At 40.9% G+C, this 19,465-nt stretch overlaps 1 long non-coding RNA gene across 1 annotated transcript in view; it reads left to right on the forward strand.

Moving 5' to 3' along the window:
* Positions 1-14,077: 14,077 nt before the first annotated feature.
* Positions 14,078-19,465, forward strand: part of LOC309857338 — a 109,285-nt gene continuing 103,897 nt past the window's right edge. Inside the window, exon 1 of the long non-coding RNA XR_014307647.1 lies at positions 14,078-14,177. This is a non-coding gene — a long non-coding RNA (uncharacterized lncRNA). The remainder of the gene's footprint in view (positions 14,178-19,465) is intronic.

A 19,465-nucleotide genomic window follows, 5' to 3' on the forward strand; every position in this document is an offset into this window, starting at 1 on the left:
CTAAATGCTTTTGTGATTTACTACGTAACTGTGTGATTTTCAAGTAAATGTCTTTTCAAAATTGTAAAAAGCATTTATGAATACCTAGAGGACTAAACATTCCTAGAAATGAACGTCAGCTGTTTTGGTTGCAAGGACAGTAATGGAACAGTAGGGTGTTGCCTCTTTGACAGCCGGTCCGTCTCTTCTTGCTGGTGGAGCCACATTTGGTTTGGGGGTTTGGCCCCATTCCTGCTCAGGGTGGGCCTTGGTTAATCTAATGCCAGTCAGAATAATCTTTCCTCTTGGTTCAGGGGAAGACATGTGGCTTGAATTATTCCAATCAGGCTGAAACTCCCAAGTCTTTACTAGTGCTTAGAGGAAGAAAAAGTTTCTCTTCTGTGCCTTGTGGTAGGAACATTGATACGAAGCCTAGAATAACTGTAGCCATTGGCTACCAAAAAGAAAGCCAGCCTAAGGTCTAAACCAACGTGCACAAAAGAAGAGAAGAGAAGAGAAGAATTGGAGAAAAATGGAACCAGAGCCCTGATCAGTCTGAGTTTAAAATGCATTATACATCTGGATTTCTGCTTGTGAGAAATTAAATTAAAGAATTTAAAAAAAATTAAAGAATTAAATTAAATTCTTTTTAATTTCTAGGCCATTTTAAGTTAGAATTTCTATTATTTCCAACGTAAAGCATCCTGATTTGTACATAATGTGCCTTATCTACCCTTCAAGAAGAGTTAAACTGTCAGCGTTCTACCTTAGTCTCCTCGTGGGTAAAAGGACTCTTGCCATAAAGCCATTTTGCTCTCTAAATATTTCGAGATTTTTATCATTCACCAAAGGGCTCTCATGGAGCCAGAGCTTTTGTTGCTATCAGGCTGAGGGCCACAACTTTGAGAAATTTCCTAAGAAGCAGAAAAAGCAGATCACAATTACAAAACAGATTTGGGGCAGGGCAGGGCAGGCCAGGGCTTGGCCCGCAGGGCAAAAGACTATTTAAACAAGTATCTGGGAACCTGTAGGACTGTAATGTCTGCTTCCTGAGTCTCATAGGAAAAATGGCTGTCTTGCCATGGTCAAGTTTCTGTCCCTTGCTGTGTATGTGGAAAGACTCAGGCCACAGTAATTATGACATGTGGTTAAATATTTAGAAATTACATATATTGGGCATCAGGGAAGATTTAGGAAACCTCTGAAGTTATGTTTTTCTTCTAAGTTCCCTGGCCCTACTTTTCTTCTTTTATTTCATTCCCTAGCTTTCAACCAGGTAGTCGATCTTCACTGCCTTTCAAGATCTTTCTTTTGGGAAATACTGAACATCAGCCACATACCCTTCAGTATAAATAATGCAGGATACTAGAATCTCAGTTAGAAAATTCTTACATTTTAACTACTCTGTAGCGACCTGAATCGTGGCTCCACAAAATATGTATCTACCTGGAATTTTGACTGTGACCTTATTTGGGAAAAGGATTTTTGCAGGTGTAATTAAGTGAGATCTGTATGGTCCCTAAGTCCATGGACAGGTATCCTCATAGGAAGAGGAGAAGACGCAGACAAGAGTAGGGAAAAAATGGGAGGCCATGTGGTGATGTAGGCAGAGATTGGAGCTGCAAGCCTCAGCCCACCAAAGACCGCTGGCAGCCACTAGGGGCTAGGAGAGAGGCACAGGCTCAGAGGGAGGCTCCCAGAGGCTCAGAGGGAGGTTCGGCCCTGCTCACACCTGGCTAGTAAGAGAATCAATCTCTGTTGTTCTAAGCCCTCCAGGTTGTGGTAATTTGTTATGACAATCCTAGAAAACTAATAAATACTCTGTCTTCCAGTTTGTCCTTGGGTTCCTTGTGTAAAATTTCCTCAGTGACTGTCCACTCTGCTTGAATATATCTGGTGGTTGGAAACTCAGCTTCATCCAGCAGGACCCACCCCATATTCAGATAGCGCCGGTGTGTTGCTGCCTTCTACATGCAGCACCATTTGCTCCCACTGGCTTGCTGTCAGTCCTTGAAAAGGTCCAGCGTTTCCCTGAAAGCCTCAAAGCCTTCGTCTTTGGTGTTTCATCTTCTCTTTGCCAGGTCATTCAGGTTTCAGCTTAAATATTGGCCCCCAGGAGACAACGCCTGAGCACACACACCTGCCTCGGTTAGGTGGGCCCGAATCTCCCCCAGGGGCCTGTTTATGTTCCTCACATATCCTGAAATTCGTGCCTCTGCTCAGTCCAGTCACTGATTTGTACGTGCAGTGTCTGCCCCATTAACGGGAGCCCTGTGGGTCAGGGGCCTGTTTCCTTCCTCATTGTATTGCTTAGAACGGATATTGTATTGTGTAGAAGGAAATGCAAAATTTCACTTATTGTGAGATGCACCTTTTCATGAAAATGAGATATATTTGATGTAGTGTGACATCAACACAAATGAACCTTTCTCAGTTATTTCCTGCTCTCCTCCATGCTCTTTCAAACTGTTCTCTTTCCTCGTTGCCTCAAGGGAGAAGCCTGCCTGGAGGGAAAGCAAGGAAAAAAAAATACTAAAAGCCTTTGGATTCTGTGTTTCCTCAAAGCAGAATCATTAAAGAGATTATGCCAGGTGCCCAGGAGGCAAAAACATCTCTCTGTGAAGACGTGGTTCAAGGCAAGAGCCAGAGAAGCAGTTATAAAGGTAAAAACCAGGATGACAGGCATGCAGAGGAGCGGGAAGTCCCTGATCAAGGGTCTTGTGCCTCTGGTGGAAGGTCCTGTGTGCCACACACTCCTTTAAGAGTGTGATGGTGGGATAAGAACAGAGATCCAGATGGAGGCTGTGACTCCTTGCCCTGGTTCTGCAGTTAGCAGCTATCCCAGCAAGGATGCGGGGAGTATGGACCTAAGAGTTTCTGCTTGTAGCCACTGTGCCAGTGCGGCCTCTCAGCAATTTCAGAATATTTTGGGGGACCTACGATTGGAAGACCTGTGGTCCGCTTTGCAAGGTGGAGTCCTGGGGAGCAGCAACACCACACGCACTACACACACATTTGTGACATTTCTAGGCAAGTAGGGTAAGAGATAGGCTTGCAGAGTTTGGTGTGGTCTCCCCATGTCCACCATGGCACAAAAGCAGAAGAGAGACCTATGACCCCTTCTTTTAACATGGCTCAGGTGTGGTGCAAAAGGCCAAGGAGGTCACATGGGCTGCAGCAAGGGCCAGTGCTGCAGCCACACGGCTCATGGCCAAGGCTGAGAATGGGAAGATCTTTGCATGGAGGCATTGAGGACTAGACATCCCCTCCGTGCCTTGTTCTACTAGAACTCAGACACAATTTCAGGGAATATGGGAAAACCTCAAATTAATATCCCATTCTCTACAAAACTGGCCTTTTAAATAGAAATTCATTTGGGTAATTGAGAAGCTAAGTTATCTTTTTTGTGTATCTGAGAGTTCAAGCTCTGTATGGATAGGCCTTTCAGTGAACCTTTATTAAATAAATGATTGACACAAATATATTGAATAGAAATCTGCTTCCTATAACATGCACACATTTATTCTGGTTCCATTCCTCAGGCCACACAGAACTAGTTGAATCCCTTTTCTACCAGAGAACTCTCATTTGCCAAACCAGTCTTTGATGCCCCATCAGAGGGCCCCATGTCTGTCATACATTTTTAAGGTCAATATTATTAAAATATAATTTAAATACGGTAATATGTACCCATTTTAAGCATATAGTTCGATAAAGTTTGACACGCGCACACCTGTGTATTTGCTAGCACAAGAAAAACAGAGCACGTTGCCATCACTCCCCATATTCCCACAAGGCCTGTTGCAGTCACCTCCCCCCCACCCCGTATTGGCCTGAGGCAACCACTTTTCTGCTTTCTGTCACTCTAGATTAGTTTGGCTGTCCAAGAATTTCATATAAATGGAATCATATGTCTTATTTCAAGTTGCTGTAAAATAAATGGAAAAGCCAGAGAAACGCCATCAAAGAGAATGGGTATCACTGAAATGAACCTGCTTGGCCAGCTGGCCTGGCACTGCCTGAATTGGAGACAGCCGTCTTGTGGAGCTGCCATCAATCACATCCTTCCTCACCTCACATTCTCCCTGCCCTCCCTTCTGTGTGGTATTCGCTCCGTATTCACTACCATTCCCTTTCCTCACTCTTGGAGCTCTGTTGGACCACATTGCCAACTGGGAAAGTAAACAACAAATGACACCCCTGGAAAAGCATCTTTGCTGAAGAGGTTGCTAATCTTTGGGGAGAAGCAGACAGGAAGTACATCCACCCGGCTCTTACTGACATCCCAGATAATGTAAACTCCCCATTTCCTCTACAGCTGCCTCAGGAATTGGCCTCTCTGACACAATGAGGGAAGCTTCAGTTTCTCATTATTTAACAGCTGGACACCCCTTTGCTCTCCTGGCTCCTAGTACTATCTTTCCTTCCCTTGTCAAGAGTTTTGTTTTCTTTTAAAAAAAAAAGGAGGAGGAGAAGAAGAATTTTGTTTTCTTTCTTCATCTTGTTCACCTCCAGGTTGAAAAGACTGTGAGAGAGAGAGATGGTCTAGTCTTTCAATCATTTCCTCTTCTCCCTAAATCTGTCTGGTCCTTTGTCCATATGCAGAACTTTTTTATGCCTGGGAAGACAGAAAAAGTCTTCTAGAATACAGCTATCAGTTGACATACTGTTGTTATTCTTCCCAGTAAAAGCACTTGCACAGGAGAGTAGCTGGCATTAATGGAATATATCTGCAGAAAACAAGTATGCAATACATACAAAGCAGAGAACGTTACCCTTTTCTGATTCTCTGGAGCATCTCAACACAGGCAGGAGAAATGCACGTGCCTCACACAGTCTGTGGCTTGGACTAGTGGCTCTCAGAATGTGGTCTCCAGACCGGTGGTATCAGCATCACCTGACATATTTAGTTATCTCTTGCTGTATAATAAGTAACTCCCAAACTTAGTAGCTTTAAATACCAATAAACTTACATTATTTCACACAGTTTCTGTTGGTCAGGAATTTAGAAGTGACTTAGCTGGGTGAACCTGGTGCAGGGTTTCTCATGAGGTTGCAGTCAAGGGTCTCCCAGAGCTGCAGTAATCTGAAGGCTCAACAGGGGCTGGAAGCTAATGCTTGAGGAGAGAGAATGAGTGTGAGAGCAAGCCTTGTCTTGAAATCACATCCATCAAATATAGTTAGAATTGAGTCACTAAATCTAGTCCATGTTCAAAAGGATGAAAGTAAGACCCCTTTTCTGAAGGGAGGAATGTCAAAGAACTTGTGGACATTTGTTGAAAGTATTGCATCTGGTTGAAAAATGCAAATTCTTGGGCCCCACTCTAGACCTACTGAATCAAAAACTCTGGGGTTTGAGTCCACCAATCTGTTTCATAAGCCTATGGGTGATCTGATCCTGGCTAAATTTGGGGTACCATCAGGTGAGAAAACCTCACCTCACTTTTGGGTAATTGCAGTGAAGCCTTACCATCTAGGGGTACCTTTTAGAAGCTGGATATTAATGTATTTAATGAAAGACATTAGTCTTATTTCTAGTTAATCTACAGCAAAAGTGGGATAGTAGAATAATGCCCCCCACCCCAAAGATGCCCTCAGCCTAGAAAGCTATGAATATGTTACCTCCTAATTTGTGGCTATGATTAAACTAAATCTCTGAGTTTAAAGAGATTATCTTGGATTATCCAGATGGGCCCATGGTAATCACAAGGGTCCTTATAAGAGGGAGGCAGAAGGTTGAGAGAGAGAATCAGAGGAGAAAATGTGATGATGGAAACAGAGACTGGAAGATGCTATACTGCTGGCTTTGAAGATGGAGAAAGGGGCATGTGCCAGGGAATGCTTACAACCTTGAGGAGCTAGGAAAGTGAAGACCAGCTCTTTCCTAGAGCCTCCAGGAGGAAAGCAGCTTTGCCTGCCTTGAGGTTAGCCTGCTGAGACGCAATGTGGACTTCTGACCTCAGGAACTAGAAGAGAATTAACTTGTGTGATAGTAATTTGTTAAAACAGCAAAAGGAAGCTAATACAGAGGGGGTTTTGTCTGAGCCTTCCTTTTGGTGGAACAGAGAGGAGATTAAGAAGAGGGGGTGCTGGGCTGCCTCAGATGTTTCCACAAGGAGAGTAGACATACATTTTATTGCAAAATCTATCCTTGTAGTTTCACCTACAAAAGAGAAATGCTCTAGAACTGCTCTGTTTCGTGTACTAGCCACTAACCATATGAGGCCATCTATATTAACATTTAAATTAATTAAAATTATATAAAATTAAAAATTCAGTTCCCAATCCCACTAGCCACATTTTAAGGGCTCAGTAGCCAAACATGGCTAGTGGCACAGACACAGAACATTTCCATCATTGCAAAAATTTTATCAGACAGCACTATTCTAGAGTCTTTGATTTTCTTCAATTTTAAATAAACTTTTTCAAAAATCTTAGTTCCACATCATGTCTGTGAGTCCATGGACTCCTTTAACTCCTTAATTTATATTTATTTGTAGTGCTTATTAAGTAGGCTTTAAAAATTTGTGCCTTGGGACACCTGGGTGGCTCAGTTGGTTAAGCTTCTGCCTTTGTCTCAGCTCATGATCTCAGGGTCCTGTGATCAAGCCCTGCATAGGGCTCTCTGCTCAGCAGGGAGCCTGCTTCCTCCCCCCAACCCCGCCTGCCTCTATGCCTATTTGTGATCTCTGTCTTCAAATAAATAACATCTTAAAACAAAAACAAAAACAAAAGCCCCGTGCCTGAAGGGCAAGGTCTCCTGGGGATTAACAGCTTCCTTAGGGACCAGAACTGGGGGAAGTATGTCTTCGTGTTCATGTGTGAAAGGGGAAGATGGGAGAAGAGGACCTGCACCCCTGCCTTTACTAGAACAACTTCCTTCATTGTATTTATCTACTGAGCTCAATGCCATTCCATTTGAAGAAAGAGTCCTTTTTTTTTTTTTTTTCTTTTAATTTGACAGAGAGAGAGAGAGATCAGAAGCAGGCAGAGAGGAGAAAGCAGGATCCCTGCTGAGCAGAGAGCCCTATGCAGGGCCTGGATCTCAGGATCCTGATAACGTGACTTGAACAGAGGGCAGAGGCTTAACCCACAGAGCCACCCAGGCGCCCCTGATTCCATGGTTTTAAAAAGAAGAAAGCTGTTAAAACCTTAAGGTTGAATGGAGGGTATTATCCCACTTCTCCTTTGTCTCCTCCCATAGTCTCCTGGAAATTATTTGGACAAGGTTCCTTCTAACTGAAGACTATGACCAGAAGCAATAAGCCATTTGCATTTGAATATTGACATGGATTCATTGTATGGAGTTTCTGTATTTGTGAAGATTTCTTTTAAAATTGATCCAAAAATTATTTTAGCGGTTGCAGTTAATTTGGAAAGCAGTTTATTAGGTTGATAATTTTTCTCCTAGGATTAATGCAACTATTTTATATTTCTAGTCCAGAAACATCATATTCTATCTTATTTAAACACACACACACACACACACACACACACACACGTACTTTAGAGAACACGCTGTACTTGTCTGTTGCAGTGAAGTTTTATAGGACTCCTGGCCAAAACCAATAAACTTTGGGTAAAATGAGAGGACCTTTGGAAGTGTCTTCAAACCATATAATCTTCAAACCCTAAGCGACATCTTAGCAGAGCTCATAGCCCCCCTGGTTCAGGAGAAACTGGATGAATAAGTGGTAGGAGCCTCAATTTTGATAGGTGAAGCTACTATGCTTCTTATATTTTAAGCACTAAAAGTATTGAATGGGTACAGATCACACTTATTGCCTCTGATGATAATTGTACTTTTATCGGCTGCAGTCTTGCATTAAACATATAAAGTCGCCAACAAGAGCAGAATCCCCAGGAATGGTGACCATGCCTATGCTTCAGCTCTCCTGGGAAGAATAAGCATTCAGCAATGCCCTGCTGGGCACAAGAGCCTGTCTCTGGAGCTTGCCTGGGTCACTGCCTCCCTGAAAATCCAGGTTTGTAGATTAGTAGAGCTCTGAAGTTCTTTAATAATGTGATGGCTGAAAATAATTAAAACCAAATAACGCTGAATTTTAAGGCAAGAAGGAAAATTTGTCATGTATGATTGTAATAACAGAGAAATTAGACCGCATTAATAGCAGTAATTACTGCCGTTTAACCGTGAATGCATCTGTATCCGCGTGTGAATGAGAGCAAGTCTCATTGCAAAATGCCATGGAGTAAGGTAATACTCCATGGAGGTGGATTTTCTGCTGCTGAGGAAGCAAACACCTAGGGGCTCCTCATTTCAAGGAACCCCTTCCAAGGCCCAGGAAGGGGCCTTCGCAATCTGATTACCTATTCATATATTTTATAAACCTGGAAAAGTGCAATTATTTTAGCTGGAATCTGTTAAGACTGCCATTTGTTTCCATACCTGCTTTCTCAACTCTTGGGTAGGGTTAAGGTGGTCTGGGACATTTGAGGGATCCAGCTAAGGAAGGATGAGTTGGGGGTGCACTTGCTTTGAATTTAGTAGGATGTATTGATGTGGGTCACTCCAAGGAATCTAGTAAATCAGAGTTCAGAATTTTTCTCATTTCCATAGAACTTCTCATGGATGGGTTATTAAAGTAGTTGGTAAGAAATCAGAAATAGGAAAGAAGAGGAAAATGGAAAAGCTTGAAGGAAGAATCTGTCTCTGAATAATCAGTCCTGTTTCGATAACCAGCAGCACTTAGGAATTCCGCGTGCTGGAGTCAAGGGCTTTGGAATACAGTTGTGTTCAAATTTCAGTTGTGTCAAAGGCTGACTGTGTAATTACAGATAAAATATTTTTTCATTGGATCTGTTTCCTCACCCATTAATGGGGGTACAAATATGTACCTCCTATGGTTGCTGTGACCTTTAAATGCTATAGCATATATGTACAGAATATACACAATAGGCCTCTTTAAATTAACAGATTTTTTTTTAATCATGCCATGGAATATTCTCTTATGGTACAGTAAATTTGAATATCTGATGTTCTAAGCAAGGGAAAAGATCTCCTGTAGAGATTGTTGAAGTTGGGAGGAGATGTTTTAGGGAGGAAACTGGGGCTCTGCAAAGAAAGCTATGACTTGCACTTGAGGGAGTGACAGAACTGGTCTTAGAACCCACACATCCTAACCCGGAGTATAGTCAGAATAAGTGTGTCTCCTTATATTGAAAACAGATCAAAAAGTAAGTGCACTGCACAGAAGGCTGTGCACGAAGCATTCCAGGTACTAGGAAACAAAGGTAGTTATCTTTGATCAGTGCCAGGAACTATACATAGTTATCATAGTATCATATTGTCAACCTTGCCACTGCCCAACGACGTAGTTGCAATATGGCCTCATTCTACAGATGAGAAAACTGTGACCTGGAAGAGTAAAATTTTGCTCAGGGTCAAACAGGAACAAATGACAGAACTCGAATTCAATCATAGGTCTGTATGTCCCCAAAGCCACGCCCTTTGCCCTATTTCATACTGTCCTTGAGGACTCAGACTGTGTCCACGCAGGGGTGTCTCCATCGCTGACCAAATTGTGACGGCAAAGCTACCCACTGCAAGCTATTTTCTCCCCTTTGATTGCAATCCTGGTGATGGGGCTGGAGAAACCCTTTTTTGTTCACCTGGACACCACTAAAAGAACCTGTCAGAGATATATTCATGATTTCCTTACAGAGGCTTATAAACTGTCACAGTTTTCTCAGAAATCTTTTTATAAAGTCAAAGAATTAAAGGAAAAAACTCAGGAATGTGTTTGACATACATCTGAATCCCAACTGCAAATTTCTTTCATTTAAAAATACCTTGGTTCAGTGGTTCTCAACTTTGGCTTGACACTAGAACAACTTGGGAAGCTTTAAGATGATTCCATGCCCAGGATCCACTCAAGACTAAGACAATCAGAATCTCTAAGAGTGGGGCTCAATAGTGGCAGTTTTTAGCAGCTCACCAGCTAGTGTATTACTGCTAAGGTTAAATATTGGGTGACCTTCCTCTATAATCCTTTCTAATGCTAAATTTCTGACACTCTCTGAAAAAAAAAAAAAAAAGTGCTCATTCTTTTTTAAAAGAATTTTTTGTTGGGGCACCTGGGTGGCTCAGTGGGTTAAAGCCTCTGCCTTCAGCTCGGGTCATGATCGCAGGGTCCTGGGATCAAGCCCCGCATCAGGCTCTCTGCTCAGCAGGGAGCCTGCTTCCTCCTCTCTCTCTGCCTACTTGTGATCTGTCTCTGTTAAATAAATAAAATCTTTAAAAAAAAAAAAAAGAATTTTTTGTTAAATGCAATTTAGTTACCATGTACTGTATTACTAGTTTCAGAGGTAGAATTTAGTGATTCATCGGTTGCATATAACACCCAGTCCTTATTACATCAAGTGCCCTCCTTAATTCCCATCACCCACGTACCCCATCTTCTACCCACCTTCCCACCAACAGCCCTCAGTTTGTTCCATATAGGTAAGAGTCTCTTATGGTTTGCTTCCATCTTACTTTATTTTTCCTTCCCTTCCCTTGTGTTCATCTGTTTTGTTTCTTAAATTCCACATATGAGTGAAATCATATGGTATTTGTCTTTCTCTGACTGACTTATTTCATTTAACATAATACCCACTAGTTTCATCCACATTGTTGCAAATGGCAAGATTTCATTCTTTCTGATAGGTGAGTAACATTCCTTTGTGTGTGTGTACCACATCTTTGTCCATTCATTTGTCAGAGGACATCTGGCTATTTCCATATTTTTTGCTGTTGTGGACATTGCTGCTATGAACACTGGGGGGCATGTGACCCTTCAGATCACTATGTTTGTATCCTTTGGATAAATACCTAGTAGTATAATTGCTGGATTATAGGGTAGTCCTATTTTTAACCTTTTGAGGAACCTCCATACTCCTTTCCAGAGTGGTTGTACCAGTTGGCATTCCCACCAACAGTGTAAGAGGGTTCCCCTTTTTCCATATCCTCACCAACATCTGTTGTTTCCTGAGTTGTTAATATTAGCCGTTCTGACAGGTGTAAGGTGGTATTTTATTGTAGTTTTGATTCATATTTCCCTGATGCTGAGTGATGTTGAGTACTTTTTCATGTGTCTATTAGCCATTTGTAGAAATGTCTGTTCATGTCTTCTGCCCCTAGAATTGCCTCATTCTTAACTGAGATCCTTTCTATGATAGCTGAGTTTCTCTGGAAATTTTACACAGCATGGAGGTGGTGGTTAGCAATTTTTTCTTTTTTTTTGGAAGGACACTCTGTTACTATATTATTGAAAGCTTTAAAAACTGTATAGTCCTTCATCCAGCATTTCAGTTTCTTAGGACTTTACCCCAAGAAGAATGAAGAGATGTCTGCAAAGAATTGTTTGTGGAAGTTCATTAAAACATTATTTATGATAGCAAATTTTGGAGACAGCCTAGGTATCCAGTACTGAGTGAAGGTGATTGAGAAAGCTACAGTGTATTTAAAGGACAGGATGCAACTATTCAGCTTCTATTTAAGTTCATGTTAACCAGTGCAGGAAATACTGTAGTAGGAAGAATATGTCAGTTTTTGGTTATAATACATGTGTTTTTCATAAGCATGGGGAAAAATATTGAGCTTAGTTTCAAACATATTAAGTCATGAGTTGTTATCTTGGATGTTTGACTTCCGCCTGTTTCTCCCCCACCCCAGCTTTATTGAGATATAATTGACATATAACATGACTGACTTTTTAAATGCTCTTTTGGGTTTTTTAAATTTTTTGTTTTGATTGTTATTATTGTTTAATTGGAAACAGTAATAAAGTAGTCTATAGAAAGTGGTAGGTTAAAAGGCAGTCTAGAAATGTGTGTGCCTCTGGCTTACTTAACTTCCGTGCATTACTTTTCATGGCAAACTTAGCTAGCTAGTATTTGCTGGAACAACTGTTCAGCTGTCTTCAGAAAAGAACATTCTCCAATTTTGTTATTCACAGACTAGAACATTCTTTCTCTTTTTTTAACCATCCAGATACCCTTTGACTAAAGTCAATATCTAAGGTCAAATGAGTGTTTAGAAGGGTATATCTGCTAGACTCTCAGAGACTGGGAGCTGCTCTAAGGAAAAGCTACAAGATAGCATTGAACATGGCCCTAAAAAAGTATTTGTTGAATGAATAAATAAAGAATATATTTGTTAACACTCCTAGCAGGAAAAACAGTAGAGAAAATTATGTTTGTGGCTTTCAGAGGAAAGAGCAAGGATTTGTATTTGTGTGTGTGGGTGGTTTTTTTTGTTGATGTTGTTAATAGCTGCACTATTCCTTTAAGAACTAAGGTGTCCAACAGAGCACTCAGCAGGGAAGTAGAGTAGTGCTGCAGAAGCTCAGAGGGAGCTCTGAGGGTGAACAGACATTCCTGTGGATTCCTGTCAGAGCTAAGTGCCCTGCCCTATTTCATGATGGCATTTAACGAAAGTAACACTAAGCTTGGATACTGGAAATAAAGCCTAAAGTTTTAGCTGAGGTACACAAGGAGATGCTGTAAGAATTAATATGCTGCTAAGTTCAGATGTGGCTGAAAAGAGGAGGAGGCAGGGGCAATGACCGTTTCATGGCAGGTTCTCCCTGGCAGAGTTTCGTTCTAGTGTCTGCCTCTGCCTTCAGCTGAGGTCATGATCCCAGGGTCCTGGGATCCAGCCCTGTGTCAGGCTCTCTGCTCAGCGGGGAGCCTGCTTCCTCCTCTCTCCTGCCAGCTTCTCTGCCTACTTGTGATCTCTGTCTGTCAAATAAATAAATAAAATCTTTACAAAAATTAAAAAGAGCTAACCTCCTGGACACTGGCTTCAACAAAGGCATTTGCCAGGCACAGGTAGGAAACATAGGCCTGAGAAAAGGGCTGACCTCCTTGTGAACACACACACCAGCCAAGGGCGCTCTATGCCCTGCAATGCACAGAAGTGCATGCTAGGAGTAAACTCAGGGTGAAAGGTGTGTTAAGAAACCACTCTACCAACCGCATGCATGCTTCCATACATTCTGGGACATGACCAGTTTAGGCTTTCAGTGGAAATTTTAGCATTTCAAAAGAACCATTGTTGGGTGTCTCACATAGATATACAACAGTAAAACTAGATAGATTCCATGTTTACCACTAAATTTAAAATTGGCGGGCAGGGGGGTAGGGGGAGGGTGGTTGGGTTATGGACATTGGGGAAGGTATGTGGTATGGTGAGTGCTGTGAAGTGTGTAAACCTGGCGATTCACAGAGCTGTACCCCTCGGGTTAATAATACATTATATGTTAATAAAAATTTTAAAAATTAAGAAAAAATTTGTCTCTGAAAATTTTGGGAAGCTTTCAGCCAAGAAATTCATTGTGGACTAGTGAAACTTGTGGCATGGGTCTATGTTTAAGGCGTTTTGCATCAAAAACTTCTTTCCTATTTCCTAGGGTAAGATTCGATTCTAAAAGAAATGATAAGGAGGGAAGACATTGATGAAATTTTGATTTCAAACTTCTTTACTTTCTGGAGTCTGGAAATAGATTATATAGGCGGAAAAATGCCCCACCCCAAGATGTCCACATCCTGATCCATAGGACCTGGAATATGGTACCTTCTATGGCATATGTGGTTAAATTGAGGATCTTGAGTTAGGGAGATTTTTCTAGATTATTTGGATAGGCCCAAATTAATCAAGGGAGGTTATGCTTGTGGAGCAGGGTCAGAGAGGTGCAACCTTGCTGACCTCTAAGATGGAAGAAGGGGCCACAAGCCAAGGAATGTGAGCAGCCTGTAGAAACTGGGAGAGACAAAGACATGGGTTATTTCCTAGAATCCCCAGAAAGGAATGCAGCCCTGGAAACATCTTGACCTTAGCCTAGTGAGACCCTTGTTGGGCATTAGAGAATGCAAATTCATAAATCTGTGTTGTTTTAAGCCACTAAATTTGTGGAGATTTGTTATTATTACGATAGAAAACTAACACACAGCTGAAATTACATAACTTCCATTAGTCACTTTTATTGCATATTACAGATTTATTATATATTTAGAATCAAATCCTATCATAGCATTTTAAAAAATGTAATATTAATATGTTGGATCTTGAATCCTAGTTTTCTTCTCCTTCTGCTCTTCAGACTGGTGTGAAAAAGGAACCTGGAATTATTTCCCAGGAAGTACCTCTTTCCAAACCCAAGAGATGAGGAACGTTGCTGTGCATAAGGACATGCCTGGTAAGATTTGAGGTTGTAATCATGGGAACTGGGCCATATAGAGCAAGATGTAAATCCCTGAAATCATTTGTAATGAAACATAAACATTGAGTTAGCATGAGGGCCACAGTTTCTGGGTGGTTGGTTCTGACTTTGGCAATCAGGATTTAGAGGGAAAATTTTCCAGTTTTAATGGGCTCCAGATGTTCTTGTCCCAGCTGAAAATGTTTCATCATTTATGGTTAATATTTTTGTCAGCAGCAGAGTTTTGTTGTAATATCTTCAAATTGGTGATAGTGGTCGTTAGTCATCAAACAGGCTCCAAATTGAGAGTTTAATCTTGGGATCACTTTAAGCACCCCAGCACACTCCATTTAATTAAGAATTACTTAATAGTTATACTAGAATTTTGTTTGTGCAATAATGGACTACATGATTATCTGATGACAACCAGTCACTGAAATTAGGTATGAATGTGCTGTTCTGTTTTAACAATGGCTGGCATCCTGGCCAGGGTCTAGGAGAAGGAACCAAGGATGTCAGATAGCCATCATGTTGGATAAATAAAGAAGCAAAGGTTTATTGTAAATTATAGTGAACTTCTTCATCATAGAATTTAGATTAAACTCACATCAGTTGGGGAACATTGAAGTGGTTACTTCTGAGAAGCACTCAGGAAGTTCAGATGAAAGAAAAAAAAGAGACAACTTCTGTTTTTAGTACAATAATGTCATGACTACCTACACTTAATAAAAGGTAATTCTCCAAGCTCTCTTCTAGGATATGGTTGTAATTATGTAAATAGTCTAAAACTCGGCACGTTACTTACATTCACGCTTTCCTTTCCTCTGATGAATGAGAGGAACACTGTTTACTTTTCTAGAAATCTTTTCTGGGAATCACTAGCTACGCACCATCTTGAATTCATAAGGCAGGGAGTGCAGGGTGTTTTTGGTGATTGTGGTGGGTTATGCTATAACAGGACCTGATGGAATTAGTTACATTGCAAAGGTGTTTGAAAGGCCTGTTGTTACTTGCTTACTTAGAATGGGCTTGATTTATAACTTGCTAATATGTCCCATCCAGGTCGCCCTGGAGCTTTGATCGGTACTTCTATGGTGCTTACATTCATTGGTGTAACTAGATAATTTTTGAGGTTTACTTGCCAGGACATACAGTTTCATGGTTAACTAGGAGCCTGGATTATAGGCCCTCACACCACTTAGCAAAAGAATAATTTGTGGTTACTGACAAATAATAGAATCTCTTTAGGCCTTTGTCTTTTTTTAAATGATAAATCATTTTGCCTTTGTACTATATCATCTGTCAGCAGAATGCTTGAGGAGTTTCATTGCTTATAAAGTAAGGGTCCTTTGCTGGAATGCTAGTACCAAAGAAAGATGTCGCTGAAGATTCTAAATATGTGTGCGGACTGCTCACCGGGGAAGACATCATGCTTTCCTCACATTTCCATTCTCCTCCTCATTCGGGGTCCAACAGATACGGCATCCGTAGAAGGGAGATGCAGTCGCAGTGGGTCCAGCCCACCCAGAGTGACTGGCTCACAGCTAGAATTGACAAGATTTGAAAAATACATGTTTTGTTTTTCACAAATTGTCTCGTCTGTTGATAAGTACTTTTGAAAATTTAAATCACAGACTCATTCTTTTATGACACTTTTCAGCAAGTATTCGCTATATAAAGTCTTCTTAGACTATCCCAGACCCCTTTGAAGCCCAAGGCTCATTTCCATGGGTAATTCTCCATCCACCATCTCTAATTACCAGCGAGCATCAGTGCCAGGTGCTCTGAGGAATCCAGCTCTCTAAAGCAAGGAAATGCATCCCTTTTGCTAACTGAAATCCTCAGTTTGCCTCCTCAGAGTCAGCATGAAAGAGTTTGCCAGCTCCAGATGAAGTGATATGATGTGATGTAAGAGGTAATGGGAAAGAAGTTCTCTTCTAATATTAAATAATTTTTTTTGTCTTCTCCACTCCCTCCTGATGGTATTATTTAAAATAACAGTAATAATAACAAAATAACAACAATGAAAAGAGCTAGCATTTCTTAAAACTTGATTATGTGTCAGACACTCTGCTAAGCATATTACTTTTTCACTGTACCCTCTTATCCTTAGGGTAACCCACAAGCAAGGCGCCATTAGTGTGTTTACCCCTATCTTAGCGATGAATCTGGCGTGGCTAAGATATTTAATTTCTGAGTCACTCACTGTACAGTGTTTTCTCTTGCTTTTAAAATGTATTCATTCTTTTAGCAAAAGTTTAGTGAGTGCCCTGCTTTACCCTATGTGTACTCTGGAGAAAGATGTGGTGAACTCAACAAATGCCTTTGTTTGACAAGAAGAAAGAAGGTTGCTTCTGAGCAAAAGAGGGAATGCTAACTTCATTCACTGGCCTCCTGCTTCTGCCCCCAGGGATAGTAATAAGAACCCTATCCTACAGGTGGCTGTCTGTCATAGTCACCTTTTCAACTGGGTGGGGAGAATGACATCTGGAGAATGTGAACTGTTTTTACTCCAGGCTTTCTGCAAAGATGGAAGGGGCGGGGTCTGCCCTGAAAAAGATGATGGGGGAATTTCCAGGTCTGAGAAAACTCACTAATGAACTTGAAATCCTAGTATCTCCATTGGAAAGGGCCTCAGCGTCTTTGAGTGCAGCCGTTAGACCAAATTTCTATTCAGTGCTAGATGATGCACCTCTTAATTCATGTCAGAGTACCTCTGCTTGTATACTTTCAGTGCTAAGGAGCTCTTCACCCTACAGAACAGTCCATTCTGATGCTAAAGGTTGTTCCTCATAATACTGAGCTAACAGTCTGCCTCCATATAACTTTCACTCATTGGTCTCAGCTCTGTTCTCTGATGCCATGCCAAATAAATGTAGTTCCTTTTTTATAAAAATGTCCTTAAGTGTCTGAAATCAGCAATCTTGTCCCCTTTAAGGCTTTTTTATTCTTGCAGTTTCAGCCTTCCTTCATGTGTTGTTATTCCCAGATCTTTCCCTCTCTTAGTTGGAGCAGTAGTCTCTGGAAATGAGTGGGCTGGGCCCATTCAAGGCTCACTGGAAAGAGCTATTAATTAGACACTACTTAAGTGACAAAAGGTTGTGAAGGAGGAGTGGGGCATCTCCTTTGGCCATTAGGACATGGACAAAGCATCTTTAGAGTCCCAGAGGTTTCTGAAGTCAGGGCTCATCTGGTGGTATTTGAGCCCCTAAATAGTGTTGAGGACTCCTGGGAAGAATCTTTAGAGGGCCAGGCTGCAGAATATGATACAGTACTAGGGAAGCAAATCTAATGGCTCTAGAATGTACTTGCTGCTGACATTTTTATACAGCCATCTCTAGGGAGAATTTTATTTACAGAGAGGAAGGGGATGGGTAAAATTAAAGCTTATGGATTCTTTGATGCTCTAAACTCTCTTAGAAACAGCAACTACCATAAATCCAAGCTCGTTCACCCTCATAAATTCCCCCCATCTCTTGTAAAGAATTGAAATTGAGAAAAAGCCACCAATGACGCCCTAATAATGCCCCTTACCCCTGATAATACCGTGATGCCCAACCTGCTCCCTCCTATACCCACTCTAAGAGTAAGGGTAAGTTTTTTTAAGATAGTGTTTCAATGATAAACCCAAAAGACCTAAATGTAGGCTATGTAGGCTATACCATTGCCAGTAATAGAAACTCATATTTAGTATTACTATATATGATGGTAAATTATTTTGTTGTTTGCCTCACTGCTATTTTCAGAGGAATTTATCTTTGTTTGGTACATGAAGCTTGGTTACAACCTACCCTTAGATTCAAAGTCCTGTTAATACAATGATGTAAATGTTACTTTATCATGGTTTCTTCTGTTGAACAGAGTGCTTCCCTTTATCTGTTGCCTAATATAGTAATGGCTGCACTGCCACCAGCTTTGATGTTGATGCATTCTGTATCGGACCTAGGTAGTAGGGTGAATAACCTTACCTCTCTGTTGCTGGTCAGACAGCTGCTGCTGAGAAATGTCCAGTGATTCATGGACGGTTTGGATTCTAGATAATAGAGCTCAAGTAATATACCAGTCTTCTGCCCAGTACTGTTTACCTTGCATAATTCTTCAGAACATGAGCTAACTGAGAATAGAGGTGTAAGAATTAAATTCACATAGGCACAGTTGAATTCCAGACCAGTGAAAAATACTGATGACATTAATTAGATCTGTCCATTAAACAATTAGAAAATAAAACTCTATTATTATCTCTTAAACAAAATCATAAAAAGGCAAATGTATACATCTTTGAAAATCTACCAAGGTTAAGTTTTTCAAAGGTAATGTTTTCCATGGCATGTAAACTATTCTGGGGCAGAGTAAGCACTCAGTCATACTCAATTCTATAGATCTACAGTGTTTTCCTTCCTTTCTTATCTAATCAGTAAGAGTAAGGCACACAAACTGCTTTTATTAAAGAAAAATTTTGGTGGTCAAAAGATTAATATCATGGAGATGGAAAACAGGCCTATCAGTGAGGTTTGGTGACTGTTAAGCCAAAGCCACAGATCTGGCTAACCTCAAACTGGTCTCTTAATTTGAAAGTAAAATTTAAGGAGAGCTCATCTAATTCTTTGGAGGTTTAAGATAAGCTCTTGTTGACTGGAGACAGTAATCTATGTTTGGGGCGGGGAGGTTAACTGGAAATATTCTTTTCACTTTTATGTAAGACATGTGTTAGTCTTGGCTCTAAAGGAATATTTCATATCCAAGATTCTCAAGGAAATCTTCTGAGATTAATTCATTTTGGAAAAACATAACTTCTTTGCTTCCATTCCACAGAGATTTAAATGAGTGCTGGTGGGAGATGTTTCTTTTCCAAGAAAGGTGTAATGCTCTAGAGGCTAAGGTCTTACACAGCTCAGAGCCAGTAATTCTCCAAATGGACACTCCTCCACTTCATTTTGAAACAGAAAAATGTTAAAAACCACACTTTAGGTTCAGAGCATGTATTTTAAATATTGACATCATATATATTTAAGAGAGGTATCTGAGCAATGGCTGACCTAGTGCCTTCTTCTGACTATCCACCACCCATTCATCCATCTACCATCTGTCCCTCCCTCCCTTCATCCATCCATCTACCATCCCCCATCCATCCATCTACCATCCACCATCATCTGCCATCCATCCATCTACCATTCACCATCATCCAACATCCATCCATCCATCTGCGATCCACCATCATCCAAAACCCATCCATCCATCTGTCCATCTACGATCTACCACTATCCACCATCCATCCATCTACCATC

Source organism: Mustela nivalis (assembly GCF_964662115.1).
Source record: "Mustela nivalis genome assembly, contig: HAP1_SCAFFOLD_631, whole genome shotgun sequence".
In the NCBI taxonomy this organism is placed as follows: Eukaryota; Metazoa; Chordata; class Mammalia; order Carnivora; family Mustelidae; genus Mustela; species Mustela nivalis.